The 22,075-nt window shown below is 48.3% G+C and overlaps 1 pseudogene; it reads right to left on the reverse strand.

The window, feature by feature from the left end:
* Nucleotides 1–17,230: 17,230 nt before the first annotated feature.
* On the reverse strand, nt 17,231–17,820 carry LOC110560715 (large ribosomal subunit protein eL19-like; annotated as a pseudogene).
* Between the last annotated feature and the right edge of the window lie 4,255 nt (nt 17,821–22,075).

A 22,075-nucleotide genomic window follows, 5' to 3' on the forward strand; every position in this document is an offset into this window, starting at 1 on the left:
TCCAAATACACACTGTGAGGTCCTGAGGACTTCAACACATGCATTTGGAAGGATAAATTCTGCCCATGGCGATCACACACAGATTCCTCCCACTGTACAGAGCAGTGGCCTCAATTTCTGCCCTCGTGGAGATTTGAGGTGACTAATAGATCATACTTAACCCAGCTCCAGAGCCATGGGAACCCAAGAGCCAGCAATGAGGCCAAAGCAAAACAGGAAAAAGAGAAAAAGGACCCAGGTCCAGAGAGTCCAGCTGGGCTTCCACCTGCTCCTAGGGCTGCCATTTAAAAGCAGCACCCAGCAGTCAACTGGCAGGCTTCACTGGTACCCATTTGGAGCCCCATTCTCCCCTCCCTTGCTTAGCCAGTCCGCACTCTGCCCCTGCCAGAGGCCACTCTGCATCACAGTCTCCACAGCTGCATGTGGCAAAGGACAAGGTTCAATTCCCAGCAGCCATATGCTAACTTATAACTATCTCTAGCCCCAGTTCCACTGAATCTGGAGCTTTCTTTGGGCTCTGCAGGTAACAGACATGTACATGGTACACAGACATATATGCAGACAAAACATACATACAAATTTTTTTTTTCAAGACAGGGTTTCTCTATGTAGAGTTGGCTGTCCTAGACTCACTTTGTAGACCAGGAAGAATACTTTTTAAAAAAAAAAAATTAACACTTGGGAAGTAGAGGTAGGTGGTCACTGTTTCAGGCCAGCCTGATCTATAAAGTGAGTCCAGAAGAGCCAAGGCTACACAGAGAAACCCTGTCTCATAAAAATAAATTTAAAAACAAATTGACATACCAGGAAAAAAAAAAAAGAAGAAGAAGAAGCAGGTGACAAAGTCTGGAAACATTCCCTCAGCTAGACTTCATAAATGAGTGGAGATGCTCAGGCCAGTGTGCTGAGGAGTCTTAAAGTCTTTTTGGATCACATGTTTTTCCTTGCTCAGTAACCCTGGCTGCCTTAGAACTCAAGCTGTAGATCAGGCTGTCCTGAAACTCAAGATCGCCTGCCTTTGCCTTCCAAGTGCTAGGATTAAAGGCATGCATCACCATGTCCAGACATTTGTCTTTCTTAATAAATGGTCTCTATTTTTTATTTCTTTAAATATTTTTCAAAGATTTATTATGTATACAATGTTCTGCCTGCATGTTGCCTGCACGACAGAAGAGACCACCAGATGTCATCGTAGATGGTTGTAAGCCACCATGTAGTTGCTGGGAATTGAACTTAGGACCTTCAGAAGGGCAGCCAGTGCTCTTAACCTCTGAGCCATCTCTCCAGTCCCCTCTAACTATGTGTCCCTGGTGCAATTTTCAGTCAGTCAGGAGGTAAGGTTGTGGAGGGACAAAAAATTAGGAGTCAGGCAACCTCTGAACTCAGATCTCTACCTATAACACCATCTCAGCCTGGCTTCAGGAGGAGGCAGCTCCCACCCAGACTATGAGCCTCAGGTTGGCAGCGCAGAGCCGGAGCATGAGGACTCCCAGGCCTACCTTTTCCAAGCAAGTTGCTTTGTGGCTGGAGTCTACCTGGGAGTCGACAAGCAGGCCCAGCTTCTGCCTCACACATCCTCCACACATGTCCACACACACAATACTGTTTGATTTGAGGCAAACCCTTTCCTCTCTTTGGGCTCCAGTTTCCCCGTTCGTTATCCCATAGAAATGTCACACCACTCCCACTGTTCTGCCCAGCCTGCTTTCTAACTTCAGTGCCTCCTTCAGGAAAGAATGAAACAGGTGGGAGATCACCCCTGCAATCCCCATGTTCAGAAGGCTAAGGCAAGATGGTTGTTTATGAGTTCAAGCCCAGCCTGAGTTACATTATTTCAGGCTAGCCTGGTTTACAGAAGGAGACCTATCTTAAAATAGAGAAAGGAGGTTGGAGAAAACATAACACAAGGCATGGAGGTTTCTCTTGCTGCAATTAAACACCATCCATGATCAAAAAGCAAGTTGGAGAGGAAAGGGTTTGTCAGCTTACACTTCCGTATCGCTATTCATCATTGAAGGAAGTCAGGACAGGAACTCAGATCCAGTCCTGAACTCCAAGATCCTGGAGGCAGGAGCTGATGCAGAGGCCATCAGCTTACTGCTTACTGGCTTGCTTCCCGTGGCTTTCTCAGCCTGCCTTCTTATAGAACCCAGGACCACCAGCCCAGGGACGGCACCACCCACCATGGGCTGGACCCTCCCTCATCAGTCACTAATGGAAAAAATGTCTTACGGCTGGATCTCATGGAGGCATTTTCTCAACTGAGGCTCCTTCCTCTCTGATGACTCTAGCTTGTGGCAAGTCGACACACAAAATCAGCCAGTACAGAGCCTGAGTCATCTGTAGAAATGGGAAAGCAGGGAACTAGTAAGGTTATGCTACCTTCCAAACTAGCAAAAGAGGAACGCATCTACCAGCAAGTTGGACAGACAGGAAGAGGGGAAGAACCAGCAGGCCTCAAAATAAGAGACCAGTTGGGTGGTGGGAGCAGTGGCACACACCTTTAATCCCAGCACTCAGGAGGCAGAGTCAAGCGAATATCTGAGCTTGAGGGCAGCCTGGTCTATACTGGAGTTCTAAGACTGTCAGGGCAACCTAGAGAAACCCTGTGTTGAAAACAAAAAGGTGGGGAGGTGAAATTCAGGCTAGGGTCCATCCTTGTACCCTGGTCCCACCCCCAGGAAGGGGAAGTAAAATGGACCATGGAGGGCATTGTAGGTAGCTGTGCTCCTACTGGATGCAGCCTTCACTAGAGCCCTGGGGACTGAGTTTAAAAAGAAGTAAGATCAGTGAAGCTAGCTAGTTCAGAGTCCAGTTTTTTCCTTACTTCAAGAAGGCACCCTGATATACATCATCAGGCTGGTGTGTACTAATTCCTGTACACACCTGGACCTGGGCCTGTGCAAAGGGCTGCATGGAGGCTGGGACCATCACTGTGTATGTGCATGTATGTGTATATAAACATTCACATTTGTGTTTCTATGATATTTTGCAGTATGTCAAGCAGTTACTCTTCCTCCCTTTTGCACATCAGTGATCAGACTGAGTCCAGTGCTACCCAGCAGAGACCCTCTAGCTGGCAGCATCCACCTATGAAGACCTGCTGGTTGAGCCAGACCCCGTGACCCAAAAGGACAGGAGGCGAGGAGAATCAGACTCACCGGGGACTCCAGGCTCGGAAGCAACCTCACCAACCCTGGCCTCAGCCTCATGGGCATATTCATTTTCATGCATGAACCCAGGAGTCCTGCACTGCCCTTGAAGGCTTTTCTGCCAGCTATGCAAAATGCTGAACCTGTGCCTTTCACTTCTTGCTTTACTGCCATTGTCCTGGTACCCATGTCCTCACTCCCTCCTCAGTCACTGTTGTGCTAGGAGCCCTGCTTCTACTGTAGGAGCTAGCAACAGGTCAAAAGCAGACACCTGTGTGCTTTGTCCTGTGTTACCCAAAGTGCAATGACCTAGAGGAGACCGGCTCCAGCCAAGGGTCGGGGTTACATTCCAGCCTCACCTCTTCTATCAGGCTTCTTGTTGCTCGGCCCGTTTGTCCTGCTGCCATCATATGTGCAGCACACAGGACCATACACCCTCCAGTCACCAGGAGCCCTCTTGGTATAGCCTAAGGTACTGCATGAGTATAAGAAGAGGGTATTCATGAGATCTGAGGTTAAACTTTCAAAGCTTGGCTTGTTCAAGATTCATTACTTCTATTAATGTGTATGCATGTTTGCCTTTGTGAGTCTGTGTGTTCCACATGTGTGCAGGTGTCCACGGAGGCCAAAGGGCGCCGGAACTCCTGGAACTGGATTCGCAGGTGGTTGTAAGCCACTGGTGTGTGTGCTGGGAGCTGAATCTGAGATTTTTGTAGAAGCGAAAAGTACTTTTAGCCTGTGAGCCATCTCTCCAGGCTAGAAGCAGAATTTTTGTATGTGTATGGGTGGTTTTGCCTGCCGTGTGTCTGTGCACTACTTGCGTGCACTACCCGTGGAGGACAGAAGTGGACATCTGGTTTTCGGAGCTGGGGTCACAGATGTGTGTGCGCTTCCATGTGGATGTCTAGAATCCAACCCTGGTCCACCTGAAGAGTAGCCAGTGCTCCTAACTATCGAGCTCTCTCTCCAGCCCTTGTATCTTTTTACAGTTATAATTATTAATTATTGATAGTACTACATTCAGTGCTCACAAACACACACACACAACCTGAGAGCGCACACCACAGGCGAGCACGCGAAGCTCAGAGAAGAATGTACAGGAGTTGGTTCTCTCTGTCCGCCATGTGGGTCCAGAGAGAAAACTCAAGCTTTCTGGCTTGCTTCTTTTTCTTTCTTTCTTTTTTGAAACAGGGTCTCATGTAGCAAAAACTGGCCTCAAGTGACTGTTGTAGCCAAGGCTGGCCCAAACTCTTGAGCCTCCCTCCTTTACCTCTTCAGTGGAATCACAGACATGTACCATTCTGTTGGCCTTAGGCTAGACCTTTTCCAGCACAAAAGGAGCAAGAAAGTGAGTGGCATTGCCTGAGCTGTCTCAAAGTATGCAAAGGGGTAGGAACTGGCTGGTCATGTCCAGGGAAGCAGCTGGAAGACATGGAACCAAGTATGTCCAAGCTGAGAATCATGCTGTGGGCTCTGTAAGCTCAAGGAGGTCCCTGAGGCTCCTGCCAGGAAAGGGGAAATAGCCACACTATCCCGGTGTACCCTGGAAGAAGAGCATCCAGGTACAGAGCCAGAAAGAGAAAAGAGGGGAGACAGGAGAGCACCAGTGAGCAGGGACCGGGCAAAGAGTCCCGAGGCTCAGAGATGAGCTGCTGGATGGGAAAGGAGACCAAAGCCATCCAAAAGAACCTAAGGTACCCTTTCCGCAGTGTCCAGGGATGGGTCCATATGACATTGTTCTTGATTCCCGGGGAAACTTACATCGTGTCCAGAGCCCTTGACGTCCTGCAGATGAAGGAGGAGGATGTCCTCAGATTCCTCGCTGCAGGAACCCACTTAGGTGGCACCAACCTTGACTTTCAGATGGAGCAATACATCTACAAAAGGAAGAGTGATGGTATCTACATAATAAACCTGAAGAGGACCTGGGAGAAGCTGTTGCTTGCAGCTCGGGCTGTTGTTGCCATTGAGAACTCTGCTGATGTCAGCGTCATCTCCTCCAGGAGCACTGGCCAGCGAGCTGTGCTGAAGTTTGCTGCTGCCACTAGAGCCACTCCAATTGCTGGCCGCTTCACAGCTAGGACCCTCACTAACCAGATCCAAGCAGCCTTCAGGAAGCCACGGCTTATGGTGGTGACTGATGCCAGGGCTGACCACCAGCCCCTCACGGAGGCCCCTTATGTCAACCTGCCCACCATTGCTCTGTGCAACACAGTTCCTCTCTGTACTATGTGGACATTACCATCCCGTGCAACAACATGGGAGCTCACTCCATGGGTCTGCTGTAGTGATGCTGGCCCAGGAAGTACTCTGCATGCATGGCACCATGCATGACACTATCTCCCGTGAGCACTCACGGGAGGTTATGCCTGATTTTTATTTCTACAGAGACCCCGAGGCAACTGAGAAAGGGGAGCAGGCTGCTGCTGAGAAGGTGTGACCCAGGAGGAATTCTAGGGTGACTGGAGTGCGCCAGCTCCTGAGTTCACTGCCGCTCAGCCCGAGGAGGCAGATGGTCTGAGGGTGTGCAGGTGCCCTCTGTACCCATCCAGCAATTCCCTCCTGAAGACGGGAGTGCCCAGCCGGCCACTGAGGACTGGTCAGCAGCTCCCACGGCACAGGCCACCGAGTGGGCTGGAGCCACCACTGAGTGGTCCTGAGGTCCTCAGCAAAGGGAAAAAAGGTAGAAGGAAAATAAAGTTCCTAAAAGCTAAAAAACAAAACAAACAAAAACCTAAGGTACCATGCTACCTGTTTCCTGGGTGGCTTGTTGTCAACCCTCCCAGCAACCCCAGATGCTCTAAGTACAAATATTTGTCAAGAGTGGCACTTTGTGGAAATGGAGAAGGGGTGAGTCAGCACAGCTCAAAAGAGGAAGGCCTGTGAAGGACCGAGGGCTGGGGCTCCATGGTGAGAGCAGAGGCGCCCCTCCACCCTCCAGGCCTCCTATAGGACTTCAGACTGTCATCTGCTGTTAGGGTTTGTAAAGCAAAGCATAGACTCCGGGCGCTGCCCTCCCCGGACGGGGTCCTCCACACAGCCAGGATGCTCTTAAAAATACATTTTTTATTTGTACATATTTATTTTAATTTTTAAGTTGTGTGTGTATAGTTATGCACAGGTGAACACAGTGCATGTTTGAAAAGGACATTGAAGTCCCTGGGTTGGAGTTACAGGTGGTTGTGAGCCGCCTGCTGTGGGGTCTGGGTACTGGGAACCAGACTGTCCTCCGGGAGAGCACGGTGACTTCTTATAATGGCTGAACTGGCTCTTCAACCCCCAGGTGTTTTTAATTTAATTTTAAAATTACATTTGTTTGTTTCTTTACTTATGTGTATGTGTGCATTCCTTCTAGGGAAGATAGGCCAGAGGGTAATTTTCAGTTCTCGCCTTCTGCTGTGGGATCAGATTCAGGTTATCTCAACTCCCCAAGCTTGGCAGTAGGAACTTTTAGGATCTGAGCCATCTCACTGGCCTTGACCATGTTTTAAATAACTGGCACCCTCAAACTTCAACAAAATCAAATCCTTTACCAAATCAAAGACTCACTTTCTGGCATGGCCAAAAGCTCCTGGCACTGATTCTGGTAACACCCAAAACAAAGGCTGTTTACACACACACACATACACACACACACACACACCTCAGAGTCCTGTGCCCTGACTCTAATAGCCTCTGTACAAGATGTTTGTTGTTCCCTGTAGAACATGCCTCTCCCACATATTATCTTACCTATTCTTCAGTGTGTCACCTCCTCCAGTCAAGTCACTCCTAACCTCCTGACTGACACTCACCCATCATGGAATGCTCTGTATACAACATCAAGATGAATGGAGCGATCGTAAGATGGATTACTGTAGCTTAGATATGTGTGACTCAGTCGTGGCTCTGCGCCACTATCCCTGGATCTATTGTCCCGAATGAAAATAAGCTGGAGGTCCTCTTTGGAGAGGAGGGGGTGGCAGCTGGGGCAGCGCCTGTCATATTAACAAGTACATGCCCACATACAGGGTAGAGGGCTCTTGGCTAGTTCTAGAAGGTGATGACGTGAGTAAGAGCAAAAATGAGCTCCCCATGTTTGTCATGGACCTAGACTGACCTGCCGAAACATGGGGCCCAGGGAGACAGGGAGCCTGACTACTGCTCAGCTAGTTTTTTAGTACAGGGAGCATGTCCCTGAGGTCAAAGCAAATTCCCTGAGAAGCACAAAACCCACCCCACAGCCAAACCATCTTCTCAGTAGCAACCAGAGATCGGCCTTTGCCTCAGCTTCCAGCTGGCAACTGGTGGAGACTCAGAGTCTTGGGCTGGCGTGTCACAGTAGCGAATCTTGGAATCACAGGCCTAGTTCTTATCAGCACCGCTCCAACATCAGGATATTCACCATCTACCTGGGAGCCATTCTCCCAGCAACCCCCAACACTGCCCACATCTAAGCCATAGAGGTCAGTTGCTGCAGTGTTCAGTGGAGTCCACAGTGTTCTGGTATGTGTTCCTGTATGTCTCCTTAAGCACACACGTGTGTATGTATGTGTGCCTGTGGAGACAGGAAGTCAGTATCTAGTGTCTGCTATATTCAGCCATCCTATGTTTTATTTTCCATGACAGGGCTTCTCACTAAACCTAAAGCTGGCCACCTGGGCTAACCGGGCTAGCCAGTGAGCTCCAGCCATCCTCCTGTCTCTGACTCCCCAGCACTGGCTTTAAAAACATTTTTTGTTTTAGATACTTTTATTCTATTTTATACGTACAAGTGTTCTGCCTGCATGGATGAAGTGTGTGTGCCTGGTGCCCACAAGAGGCTGAAAGAGGGTATCAGATACTCTGGAGCTGGGGTTACAGAAGGCTGTGAGCCACCAAATGGGTGCTGGGAATGAAACCCAGGGATTCTGTAGGAACAAGTACTCTAGACCACCGAGCCACCTCTCCAGCCTGCCAGCACTGACTTCTACAAGAATTTTGAGGCTTCTGACACTTCAAGCCTAGGTCCTCATGTTTGCACAGCAAGCACTTTACTAACTAAGCCATTTCCACAGCTTCTTTACAATTTTTAACAAACCTCCGAGTTTCCCAATGTACAAGTTGCATGACTTCAAACAAGCTACTTTATGTTTTGCTTCTTTGTTTGAGATCAGGTCTCACTATGTAGGTTTGGAACTCTCTCTATAGAGCAAGCTGGTCTGGAGCCTACAGAGATCTGGCTGTGTCTGCCTCTGTCGGAATTATAGGGTATGTTCCTGGACTGACAGAAGACTTGGGGTATGCCTCGGAAGAGGGGTGTTTGCCCTGCTTGCAAGTTCCATCCCCAGCACCATGGGCAGTGGGCAAAGAGCTAACTCAGTGAAGGCCTATCCCACCCCTTTTCCTCTGCTCTCAGCCCTGCCATCCAGGCAACCAGCAGTCTCAAATCTGCCTCTGTTCCGTGACCCATGGGCCGTCCTGTTGTCATCCTCCTGTGCTGTGATCCAGTTTGATAAGCTCTGAGAATGGATCCAGGGAAGAGTCACTGTCCTTGACCCCATAGACACATGGACAACCGGGAAACAAGGTGAATGATGACTAGCAATTGATTGATGGAAACCCTAGGGCTCCTGTCCCCATGAAGGCCAGCTGGGCTACTGACCTCCTGGGTATTGCTGCCTGCTTGGGCAATACAAGGTCCAAGCTCTATTGGCCTCCAGAGACTGTCAGGTGACAGCGTAGCACATGCTGAAGAAGAGGTGAAATGGCAGGGATGGTTATAACCGAAGCCACCACCACCTCAGGACCCACACCCCACAGACACAGCCAACTAGAGAACATAAGCCCAGGCTGGTCCAGAGCCTCACACTACCAGCCTGGGCTATGCCGGTCCTTTAGAGGGTTTTGTCTCTATTCTGTCTCTCTCTTGGTTTTTTTAAGACAGGTAGTGAGTGAGTGTGTGTGTGTGTCCCAGAACTATCTCTGTGGACCATATTGGCCTCAAACTCACAGAGATCCACCTGTCTCTGCCTCTCTAGTGCTGGGATTAAAAGCCATGTGCTGCCACTGATGGGCTTGTTTTTGTTTTGTTTTTCCTTTTTGATTCTTTACTTCAATCTATTATATGAGAAACATTTTTTTATTAGAAATTTGCTTTGATAGAGGCAGGGGCTGGAGACATGGCTCAGTAGTTAACAGTTCAATTCCCAGAACCCACATGGCAGCTTAAAACTGTCAATAACTCTAGCCAAGGAGCTCAAGGCCAGCCTGGGCTACATGAGAACTTGGCAAGAATCTGTTGGGGCTGAAGTCCAGCAACTCCTTTAACAGAGGCATGTGAGCCCCATCAGGCTGTGACAATAAATCATTCTTGTCTATTTTCAGTGTGATGTACATTTAGAGTCCATCAATGAATAACAGAGAAGCAGGAGGCACTAGGCCCCTGTCCTCCCCAGCCAGTTCTGCTGCTGCCATCTAGTCTACATGACTGAGTCCACTAGAAGGAAAGGGGTAGCCACAGAAGGATGGGGGATTTGAGGCAAGGACTATTCAAGAGGAGAAGACACTGTCACTCTTTGGAGGCTCAGTCTATGGGAAAAAGAGGGTAAGAGTTTTTTGTGCTTTGGAACTATAAAACAACACTGCTTTGTGGGCAGTGGTGGTGCACATTTTTAATCCCAACACTTGGGAGGCAGAGGCAGGCGGATCTCTGTCAGTTTGAAGTCAGCCTGGTCTATAGAGTGAGTTAAGTCAACCAAGGCTACAAGGGGCTACATGGAGAAACCTTGTCTCAAAAATCAATCAATCAAACAAAAAACACTGTACTAGATTGGTGTCAGCCATTTTTATCTATTTATTTACTTACTTATTTACTTTTGGTCTTTCGTGTAGTCTTGGCTATCCTGAATTTCCCTTGGTAGACCAGGCTGACCTCGAACACACAGAGATCAACCTGTAAACATGGTGTTTATAGCAGCAAGAACTCCCAACTCCCGGCATAGTGCAAACTGTGGAAGCTGAAAGGTATCTGGGGAAGGGAGAGCAGCTGGCCTGGTGAGGCTGAGGAAGAAAGAGGAAGCACAGAGAGGAGGAATGGATGACACAGCACTGGAGGGGGACATAGGAAAGAGTACAATTTGCTTTCTGAACACTCTTGTGTCTGTGTCCCTCAAAGGTTGGCTGTAGAGGGCTTAGGGTTCTGGGCTGCTAAAGCCACTGCTAACCCCAAGCAAAGCCTTGGTTTCAAGTTCTGGCACCGTAAAAGGAAGAAGAGGAACCAACAAGATGGCTCCCTGGGTAAGGGATCAGCCATCAAGTCTGATAGGAGTTCAGTCTCCAGAACCCACATGGGAAAAAAGAACCAACTCCAGCAAGTTGTCCTCTGATCTCCACACGCATGCCACCTGACAAATAAGTAAATGTAAAACAAGAATAAAAGCTAGGCATGGTGTCGCATGCATTTAGTCCCAGCATTCAGGAGGCAGAGGCAGATCTCTGAGTTTGAGGCCAGCGTGGTCTACAGAGTGAGTTCCAGGTCAGCCAAGGCTACATAGAGACCCTGTATCGAAAACCAACACAACAAGAGGGAGTTTATTGCTAACGGATTCAAAGCCAGGCCTAGGGTTGTTTTTTCTTCTGTTGTGTTGTTGTGTGTGTGTGTGTGTGTGTGACAAGATCCTGCTGTGTAGCTGAGCCCAACTCACTGCTTCTGCCTCCTGCTCCAGATGCTTCACTATGTCCTTCCTGATGTCCTGGAGGTGTTCACTGCTGTGCGCATCATAGGCAGCCTGTCACGTCTGCAGGTAGCCACCTCTGCCCTCAAACTCAGGGCCCACATCCCTGAGGAAAGCTGACAGCACTTCCACTAGCCACCAACCGCCAATCGTCGCTCAGACAGAGGTGGGAACCCAGGAGTTCCTCCCTAATGCATGCTGAGATTTGGGCCTGGTTTGGTCGTGTGCAAGTCACGTGCACGTTGTCCCAGCTACTGTGAGTTCACGTGTGTAACTGCACTGCAATGTCCAGCAAAGACTGTTCTCCTACAGGGACATCCACTCCCCCTGGCTTTCCAACCCTTCTTCTGAGTTGATCTGTGAGTCTCTCGGTGTTGCGGGGTGTGTGTGTGTGTGTACCCATTTAGAGCGGAGTGTTTCACAGTCTTATTCTCTGCTCATTAACCTGGTGTTAGTCTCTGTGCTAATCTTCATCTCCTGCAAAAAGAGGCGTCTCTGATGAGGGTTGAGAGATGACACTCATCTCTGGTAGAACGGTATTTAGCAGGCGGCACACACCTTTGATCCTAGTGCTCCCAAGAAAGGTGATTCTTACAACTGAGCCAGCTCCTGAGACTCACCAAGCATCACTTTCACAACTAGTGGCTCTGAAATGGTTTTGTTTGGGCAGGTTGCTGTGTGCTCTCCAGGACAATTAACATGGGCCTTCGTCCACGCTTTAAAACACACTACTTTAAAATTTTCTGTAAACGCCAAGGGCAGGATTAAGCGGAAGCAGTTCTGTCTTTAGCTCACAAAGAGCGATTTATTAACAGAAAATAATTTGAGAAGTCCTGTTTACAAGTGTCGAATACAACCACACCCCTTCCTGTCAGAGGCGGTGGGGGTGACATCCGCAAACCCAATCTTCTTTCCTGAGCGAGCAAGAGTTCAGAGGGCTGGCCGGGCGCCAGGTGCAGGGGTCTTGGTCCTGGTCCCTCATAAGGCGGGAGCCTGATACACAGGGCAGCGATGCCCAGCTCCTTGTGTCTGGAGCCACGTCCTGGGCAGCCACATGGCTGCATATGGAGGACTGATCTCCGGCCGCCTTTACCTTCACTCCACCAGTCACTCAGCAGATAAAGATATCACTGCAGGAAGCAAAGATGTGGCAGATAGCAAATACATTCTCCCCTTCAGCCTCTTGCGGTTCGAGGCTGCCTTTGTCTTCTTTTCCTTCCTCTTACTAGCTGTGGTTCCTGAATGTTGTTTCGAGATTCCTCTCCCGTGAGCAGGGTTTTGTTGTTTCTGTGTAGCCTGGCTTTGTCCTGGTCGCTTTGTAGAACAGGCTGGTCTCTCAAACTTAAAAGATTTTCTTTCAGTGCGGGGGTTAAAGGCGTGTACCAAAACACTGAGCCTGTTGAATAGTTTTAAGAAAGACAAGCCTGCGTGGAACTGACCTGGTCCAATCTTCAGTGACTGCAGCTGGTTCCCACCCTCCTGAGGCTTTAGGCAGGGTCCCCAGATTACTTCTACACAAGCTTCCAACGCACAAAGGAAGGGGGAGGGGTGCGGGGGGAAGGAGTAGGGTCACGGCGCAAAGTGATTCAGACGTCCCCAGGGAACAGCCGCCTGCTTAGCACGTCTTAAGCAATTCCCCGCCCCAGGGCCCCTGCCGGCCCCGCCTCCTGCCCCTGTCTCCACCTCCAGCTGCGCCTTTTCTGCTGAGTCAAGGTGGGGCACCCTAGTGCTGAGTCACGTTCTCGGGAAGTGTGCTGAGTCACGTCCCAGGTCTGTTTTCGCTGAGTCATGGCTCCAGCTGCCCCGGATTGAACCCCTAGAGGCTGAGTCCTGGCCGGAAGAAAAGCAGCGGGCATGCTGGCGTAGCACGTCCTCTTTGCGAAGCCGGGGTAACCCGGGTTCAGGCTCAGATCCCGCACTTAAAGTCAGGGAGCTATGGATGGACGCCAAGCAGCTGGCTTGGTTTTTGGACACACATAAAGATGACAAGGCAGAGGTTAAGGAGAGCACAGAGGATAGAAATTGCAAAGCTATCCCTCAAATGCATAGGATTTGGGTATGGTCTGTGCTTATATAATGTGTGTATACAGAAATTTTAAAAAGAGCAATTCCCCCAGTGTTGTGAATTGAACCCAGGGCCTCACATATGCTAGGAACATACTTTACCATGAAGGACACGGATAGCCCTGCGCTTTACATTTAAAAGAGTTTGAGTGCTGAGGGCACCTAAGTTAGTTAGTAGAATTGCTTCCATGGTAAGCAAGAAGGCCTTGAATTTGGTGATGCAGGTTTGTAATCAGCACTCAGAAGTTGGTAGCAGGAGGATCAGTTCGAAGCCCGTCTGGGTTACATGAGACCTTGCCTTTAAATTAATAAAGTAGTTGGAAACAGCTATCTCCAAGTATGCCTTTTTTGCATTGTAAAAAATGTTTTTTTAAAAAATGTCTTAAATCGTGTGTGTGTATAAATGTATGTGTATGTGTGTGTGTGTATGTGTGCGTGTGATGCTGGGGAGGCACTTGAGTGTCGGTCAGGATCAATTCTCTTCTACCTTTTCGAGGGTTCCAGGGATGGAGCTCAGTTGGTCAGGGTTGCACTATACACACTTTTCCCATTGGGCCATCTTCACAGCCCCTTGGCACTCAACTTATTTTGTGCGAAAGGCTTAAAAAAAATTGGACCTCACTATGTAGCCGTTGCTGGCAGTTATCTCTGCCTCCTGGGCACTGGGATTTCACCACCACTAATAAATGAACAAAAAGCTTAGTTGAAAAAAAGACCAAGGCGGGGCATGTTGGCCATGCCTCTAACCCTACTGCTCGGTAGTCTAAGGCAGAAGGCAAGCCTGGGGTGCAAAGTGAGCCAGCTGCCTCCAGGAACAGCGGCCAGTGCTGAGCTGCTGTGCAGTCCTAAGCAAGGGTCCCCTGCCCCTGCGCCAGGAGAAAAGCAGTGGCCTCCTAGAGGTCAGAAAGTAGGAGCCAAGAAGATAGTGTTATCTGTCAGTTCTGGCACATGGACTCTCTCTTCTCTGGTCTCTTTGCCTTGTTATGGATTCCCTTTCCCGTTGGACTAACTTGACACAGAAGTGCCTGGCTAGTTCTTGTCCCTGCTTCCTGGAGTGCTCTTGTGTCACACGTATTTATGCTACATACATGTGTGTACTTTCTCCCTGTTAATCAGTTATGTGAGTTAACTCCCAGACCCAGCCAAGAGCTCTGTCCCTAGGGCACCTGACCTCTGCTTACAATATAATGAACTGTATCAGTTGACTCTCCTCTCCAGTTGCACAGCAGTGCAAAGAAACTGTCACCTGGGTATACCTTGATAGAAAATTCAAGGGCAAAGGCAAATAGTCTGCAGTTTACTCTTTGGTGAGGGGCAGGGGCAAGAGGGGACACAAAGTGACAAAACTCTTAACCTAAAAAGATGTATAGAGATTCTTTGGTTTTTGTTTTCTTGCTGCTCTTCTGGACATTTGAATTACTCCCCAAGAAAAGTTTACTTTTTTATGTGTGTGGGGAAAAAATATAACAGACTCCCAGACCATAGCACAACTGACTCCATGACGGAAGTACTACTCAGGCCATAAAATGCAGCACATAGGCAGCACCACCAGCCAAAATGAGAACAAAGGTCGAATTCATCAAAGTCCATAGATCTGGGAAAGTTTCTACATGTCCTAACCTTGCTCTGCGGCTTCCGTAGTTTTGCTTCTAGCTAACTGTTCTTGTTAACTGAAGTGTGTCAATCTGGGACATGTTTTTCGCTTAAAAGCTCACCCTGAGCACGGCGACACTGGAAACTGAACACCCAGTATAGTCACTGGCTAATAAAGACTTTCTATTGGCTTAAACCACGTTCCAGTAGTTTTCTCTGGTGGATACCCTACAGGGGGAGGTCAGAGATCACCTGTGTGGAGTCCATTCTCTCCTTCTATCTTTACATGGGTTCCAGAGATCAAACTCAGGTTGTCAAGCTTGCTTGGCATCCCTTTTATCCATCGAGCCACCTTGCAAATAAACAAATGAGAAGAGACATAAGAAAGCAAATATCCATTGTGGAAAACAATGGTTTGCCAGATGCGAGTGTGTTCTATACCCTAACGTGGAGCACTTTTAGAGAAATGTCTAAATTAGAGAAGAGCTGAGACTGAGTGGTGAAAGCAGAACTGGCTCTCTCTGTCCACAGTCACAGTGGGCACTTCCTCTGCTCTTCCCCCAGTCACGCCCAGTTCTGAGCATCGTACAGATACTGAGCCAGCCCTTCCACATGCCCTTGAGTGGATGCTGTTTTTAATTCTTACTTTGTCAAATGAGGAAGTGGAGGCCCGGGGGCTCCAGTGTTCACAGCACAGCCAGAACTTGGAGCTATAGCCAGGTTCCATACGGCAATTATGGACCTCGTGGTCTGAATATGCCAACACCACACCTCCATCCATCCTGTCTATGCTGAGGGAGCCTGGATGATATTTGAAAAAGGTGTGGCTCTATCTCTACCCCCCACTGTTTAGTACAGTGGGTTGCTGGGAATAGAGACATGCAGGGGGCCAGGCACACCCGGCTCCAGATTTTAAGTGAGTGTGTGGCCCCTGACTTGGAGTTGAACGCCACTTTCCAAGCCTACTACGTTAAGTGTGCAGACGGTGCCTGTGTGGTACCAGCAAGCTCTGCCTTAGAAAGGTGATATTCATAACTGTCATCTTGCTGCAGTACTAGGCTTCTCACACCTCAGTGAGGTGGGTGTCTGCGGCACATGGATCTGGAGGGCAGGCCCCCCAAAGTAACTGAGGATAGGAAAAAGCAGAAGAGCGTCAGCTGAGTCTGTAGCTTCATGGAGTTACAAACTTTACATATTTACAAAGTGTGGTGAGTCCAAGACCCATCCATATTCTGTATCACTACCCCTCCTCCAAGATGCTGAGTGTATTCCTCACTCCTAGAGGTTTTCTCAGCTTGGTGAGCTCTGCCATCTACCAGGTAACACCCTGTCTGATGAGTTCACTTGGTATTTTCTAGACATTTATGTTAGTTTATACATGTTATATATGTTATGATATATATATTACATGTTCTATCTAAATGAATTATAGAGCAAGTGCCCCACCCCCCATTTTGGATTTTTGATGAAGGGTCTCTCTGTGTAGCCCTGGCTGTCCTGAAACTTGCTGTGTAGACCAGGTTAGCCTTGAACACACAGAGATCTTCCTGACTCTGCCTCCAGAGTGCTAGGATTAAAGCAAGTTCGGCCACACCTTTTTGTCATCTCATTACAAAGCTTTAACGACTTGGGTGTTGATGCATGACTCAGCAGTTCCTTCTATTGTGTGTTCGTGTTTATCCACAGACCTGCTAGGGAACATGTGGGTTATCTCAGCTTGAGACTATGCCACAGAAGACATGAGTAACCCTGAAGAGTCTCTAAAATCTGAAACCCTGCTTGGGCAACAAACTAACAAGAGCGGTTTGGTCTAGGAATCCTTTCCCTTCAGCACCTAGGCTCCTTGGCTGGAAATAAAGCTACAACAACAACAATGACAAAAATACAAATGAAGCCGGGCATGGTCGTGCAGGCTTTTAATCCTAGCACTGGGGGAGGCAGAGGCAGAGGCTCTCTGTGTGTTTGAGGCCAGACTTGTCTACAAAGCTAGTCCAAGACAGCCAAAGCTACATCAAAATGAAGCTGTGCCTGGTGAAGCATGACTTTAATCCCAGCACTTACAGATCCGGGTTTGATTCCCAGCACCCACATGGCAGTTTACATGTGGGCTCTAATACCCTCTTCTAGCCTCCTTGGACATCAGGGACTAATGTGATGCACAGACATACATGCAAGGAAAACACCCATACACCTAAAATAAAATAATTACAATAAAAGACTCCTTAGGGGCTTTCTCTGGGGTTGGGAAGATTAATATTTCTATACACTATGATGAACTAAGCCTGATTTGGGGCAAATGAGGAAGAGGAGAGCACAGAGCTTTTGGGGGGCTTATTATCTTTAGTTCAAATTAATCCTGTGCTAACACACTGTGTATTAGGGTAACATTCTAATCATCTGCAATGAAAAAGAGCTGTACTCACTCTTAAAATCAGTCACAATAGGGGTCATCCATCTTCTTTGTTTTTGTTTTTGTTTTTTTTTTTCCTTCCAGACAGGGTTTGTTTGGGAATCCCTCACAGTTCTGGAACTCGCTCTATAGAACAGGCGCCTGGAACTCGGGAGATCTGCTTGCCTCTGCTTCCTGAGTGCTGGGATTAAATGTGTGCACCACCACTGCCAGCATCATCCATCTTCTTTGTGTGTGTGTGTGTGTGTTGTTCAATTTTAATGACTGATCCAGGAAAGACCACAGCCAAGCCACTATGTTCAGACATGAGGGAAGTTTCATTTCTTGGTCTCTTCCTCCTTGGACAGAATCTTGATGATCTCCTTCTTCTTGGCCTGGAGGCACTCCTCCTGGTGCTTCCATGCTTCCTTGGTCTTAGACCTGTGAGCCTCAGCCTGGGCAGCCAGGAGTTTCTTGTGGGCCTTGTCTGCCTTCAGTTTGTGGATGTGCTCCATGAGAATCTGCTTATTTTTGAACACATTCCCTCTGACCTTCCGGTACAGGCTGTGTTACATATGGTGGTCAGTCTTCTTAGATTTGCAGTATCTCCTGAGGAGCCCTCGTAGGATCCTCATCCTTCTCATTCAGGTCACCTTCTCTGGCATCCGAGCATTGGCCGTACCCTTCCGCTTCCCTATGCCCATATGCCTGCTTTTCCGTCAGGCCAAGGTTTTTTCTGGCATTGAGTCTGGGAATGGACAGTCACAGGCTTCAGGATAGAAAGCCCATCTTTGATCAGCTTCCTGATTTGCTGACGGGAGTAGGCATTGGTGATTTCATTGGTCTCATTGGGGTCCAGCCAGACCTTCTTTTTGCCATAGCAGAGGACACTAGAGACAAGCCTCTTCTGTAGTCTGAGCATACTCATGGCTGCGGACACAGCAGTGAAAGATCATCTATCTTCTTAATTAAGCTCTTCTAACAAGTGTGCAGTGATCTCACACTTGTGGCCTGAACTTGTATTTCACACCTGTCCTTTCTCATACCTAGTGAGTATGTGGTGGTATTACAGTAAGTATATGGTTGGTTGTCCCTCCTACTCCATCTCCCAAGTGCTGGGTTACAAACATGCACCTACTTGTCTCTAGGAAAAGTGGTATTCTAGGGGAGGCTGGCGACTCCTGAGCATAAGAGTCTTGCCAGTTCAGGGATGGAAGGTATTCCTCTGAGTCTGGCATGCTTGGTGTGAGGGGAAATAGAGTGAGGACCCTCTACTGGAGAGGTGGGCTGGGCTAGATCTCCAAGGGGTAGGGGTGCTGGGATAAAGGCCTTGTAAACCGAGGGGCAGCAGGGAGCAGCTGAAAAGGACCAGGGCAGGACAGCTTCCTGTTACCATCATATGAAGTCAATCAAGCAGGAGGAAGAAAAAGTAAGGATGAGGAGGGGGTCCATCTCTGATCCAGCTGTCTCCCTGCTGTCTGTGGGAGGGTTTGTCATGGGGCTCTCCAGGGGTCAGCTGCTGACCCCTCTCTCTTTTCCTCTCTTTCTGCTTTGGGTAACAGTTTTATTAGGAATGATCTTTTTCTGTCTTACATATGTGGCAGCACATATCTGCCTGCCAGTCAGAGGGTTTGTGTCTTACAATTGATGCTCCTGCCAACAGAATTCCATGTCTTCATACCAGGCTGTTGGAGTGTTTTCTCAGCATTGGGCTCTCTGCCCTAGTGGTACATGGTATACATGTAGGCTGCAGATCCCCACTGGAGTCCCCTGCCTTACAGGGCTGGGGAGGCATCCCTCCTGGTCTGGCTAAGGCTTAATGTAGTCAGTTTGCCCTTTGTAAGGATCCCTGCTGGAAGACACCGCATAAATTTTACTGCCATCTAACTGGAGCAAAAGGCACGAAGGGCCCCAGGCTCCGCCAGGACTCCAGCCCCCACTGGAGCCTGAGTTTTGTTTTCCACTGCGGCTGGAACGCTGAGTTGCCTTTTCCTCACTTCCCTGCAGCTGCTGTTATGCTGTGTCATGGTTGGGAGGGGGACAGCAGACAAAGGGAAGGCAGATTTTGCTGAGTCACTCTCTGTTTCCTTCCCTCTGAATAGTTGGTCAAAGGGGATAGTTTTTAACTTCAGTCAGGAGGAAGTGACAGTTCTAGAAGGCAGAGAAGCTTCTTGTGTGGTTCTAAATTGTTTGCAGAGCCCCTGTCTGAAACATTTGGAGCACACACATATACACAAACACATACACAGAAATACACACACACAAACATATACACAGACATACACACACCACACACTCACACACACATATACACAAACATACACACACACAAACACATAAACACATCACATACATACACTCTCTCACACACATATACACAAATATACACACACAAACATGTACACACAAATATATACAGGTACACATACACATAGACACACACACACAAGAGTTGCTGCTGTTTGCCCCCTGCCTCTCAGTTCCAGATATTGGCAATGCCACCTGCCTAACAGAAATCTTTAGAGTTCCAGCTGACTTTTCTCTTAGGTCTGTTCTACTCTGAAATCCACTGTGGGAGCCTGTGAGATGGGCTCAGGGCTATGGGTAGAGCTAGGCACGCCTGGGCATTCCCTGTCTTTCTAGCTTCCTGAAGCCGCCCGTGCATCTCAGCTTGTGGCTGTATCCTACATCTTTATAGGGAGCAGGACAGCAATCTTTCTGTCTTCTTCTGCCCCTTTCCTTCCTCATCCCTCAACTGTGTCTGGACACATCGTGCACTTTGTGGTGGTCTCATATCCTGAGGGATGGCCCAAGACAGTCTCAGAGCTGCAGAACCTTCTGACCACCTTCAGAATTGCTCTCTGGTCTTGATGTCAGGGTGTAGGTATCTTTGATGAGTGGGTATTCAGCTAGCCACTGCAGGAGGAAGAAAGGCATGGATTGGGACCTTTCTGGTGCCTGAGGCAGAGAAAGTCAGGAAGCTGAATCAGTATAGGCATAGGGGCAGGGACAGAGGCTGAGAAGGGGCCAGAACAGTCTGGCCTGGCTGCCTCTGTCCCCAAATCTTGTATAGCTTACCTTCTAGATACATCTGGGGCTCCCAGAGAACCAGTCTGGAGCCAGGAGTCAGAAACTCAGTGTCAGCAAAGCTGGGGTCTCTTAATTGGGGCATAGCATGGGTCAGTGCCTCTGTCTTTGGGTACCCTGGTTCCCCATGCAAAAAAAGGGACTCATGTTTCATTTTCTGGGTTCCTTGGAATAACAGGCTCCAGATTTACAGACTTCTCATTATTTCCTCCTAAAGTCCTGGACCCTTCTTGTAAGGGCTTACGGTAGGATGGCCAGGAGGGAAGTTTTGCTTCCTATTACTGGGACTAGAATTCTGGTTCTGCCATCAGTATAGCAGTGTAACAAAATTCCTTGGCTTCCCTATTCCTCATTAGAGTCAAATAGAGAGATGAAAATGGTGGTTGTATAGCCAGGGCCACACACACACTGCACTTTTTGGTGACAGCTTGATTTAGCCCTTCTGACAGCTTAGTGACATGACAGCCCAGCAACAGTTTCCCCATACCCACGAGGAGCCCCTGTGCAGCCACTTATTCTTGTAGTTATTAGCAACTGCCTGCCACCTGCAAGGCACAGGTCCAGCCCCGAGGATTTACAAAGTGGACAGTGTCTCTGCTCATCTGCTTTCTGTGTCACCATTGGGGAGATGGTCCTTTCCAGAACACCTAGAGGAGCACCTGCTTGTTGGCAGTTGTCATCGCCACGTATCCTGTGGACACCGTTTGCAGGCAGAAGATAGACCGTCTGCTTTCAAGGAACACCCGTCCTTCCGTTACAGTGAATTCATCCCCTTAAGCCTCACATGTTAAGACTTCGTTTTCAGGTTTGTAATGCCAAACCTGGTTTACTACTCTGGTAAAGTGGAGTGAGTTGTCTGAAAGTAGGGGGAGTTGTCTGCAAGTCTGGGAGTTGCTATTCAGTTGTCACTGCTTGGAGTAGCAGAGATGATACCATTTTTTACCAAGTACCACAGCTTCTTGGGCATATGCAGGTGAGACTTGGCCATCCCATTCCCCTCTGTGGGGAGAATTAACCCTTGGCATGCAGTTGCCAACCTCTGTTCTCCTTTTCTTGGAGCCAAGGACTTGCAACCACCATTTCTAAATGATAGCCTTAAAAACAGGAAGAAACTGTGGTGCCTTAAAGCTAACCTGTAAGCCCCACCTGCCCAGGAACCAGGTAACGTCCCAGAATGCTAGTTATAGTTTTTGAAAAATAACAAAGCCTCATGGAGAAATACAATGGCCTATAGGTTTGTCCTTATAAACTCCTGCAACACGTGTCTTGAGGCCCTTCTCAGCTGGGAAGTTCCAGAGAATGGTCCTGACCAAAGTCCATCCCTCAGTCAGTATTTAATATTTAATAAAGCTTTCTTCAAATTTGGCCCAAAATGGTAGAGTTGGTTGGTTTTTCTGGCGACTCTCAGGATTAACAAAACAAAAAAAGAAATCCTTGTTGATATAAAAAAAAAAAGAATTTTTTTTTTTTTTTTTTTTTTTTTTTTTTTTTTTTTTTTTGTGCTGGAGAGATGGGCCAGGGGTTGACAGTGCTTACTCCTCTTACAGAGGACCTGAGTTCAATTCCCAGCACCGACATGGTCAGCTCCACTAGCACCTGTAACTTCCAGTTCCAGGGGAATCCATTGGCCTCTTCTGGCCTTCCTAGGCACCTGTATGGATGTGGCTTGAATGAATCCATACATATACTCGGGCCCACACAAAAACACGTACATATACACATACATACGTACATAAATAAAATTTTGAGACAAGCTTCTCTGTGTAGCCCTGGCTGTTCTGGAACTAGCTCTGTAGACCACTCTGGCTTCAAACCCACAGAGATCTGCCTGCCTCTGTCTCCCAAGTGCTGGGATCACAGGCGTGCACCACCACCGCCCAGCAAGTTTTTTTGTTTTTTTTTTTTTTTTTTTTTTTTTTTAGAGAACTCACTTTTAAACAAAAATTGGCAACTAAAACTATGGAAGTTTTGAAGAACCACCAAACATGTTTGTGTATTCTCTGTCCAGTACTGAGGGATCCTCCTCACTGGAATTCAGGTGACTGCCCAAGCCCGAGCCTGCTAAGCCTCTGCGATGACAGACGTATCAATTCGAT

The sequence above is a fragment of the Meriones unguiculatus genome, chromosome 10 (assembly GCF_030254825.1).
Source record: "Meriones unguiculatus strain TT.TT164.6M chromosome 10, Bangor_MerUng_6.1, whole genome shotgun sequence".
In the NCBI taxonomy this organism is placed as follows: Eukaryota; Metazoa; Chordata; class Mammalia; order Rodentia; family Muridae; genus Meriones; species Meriones unguiculatus.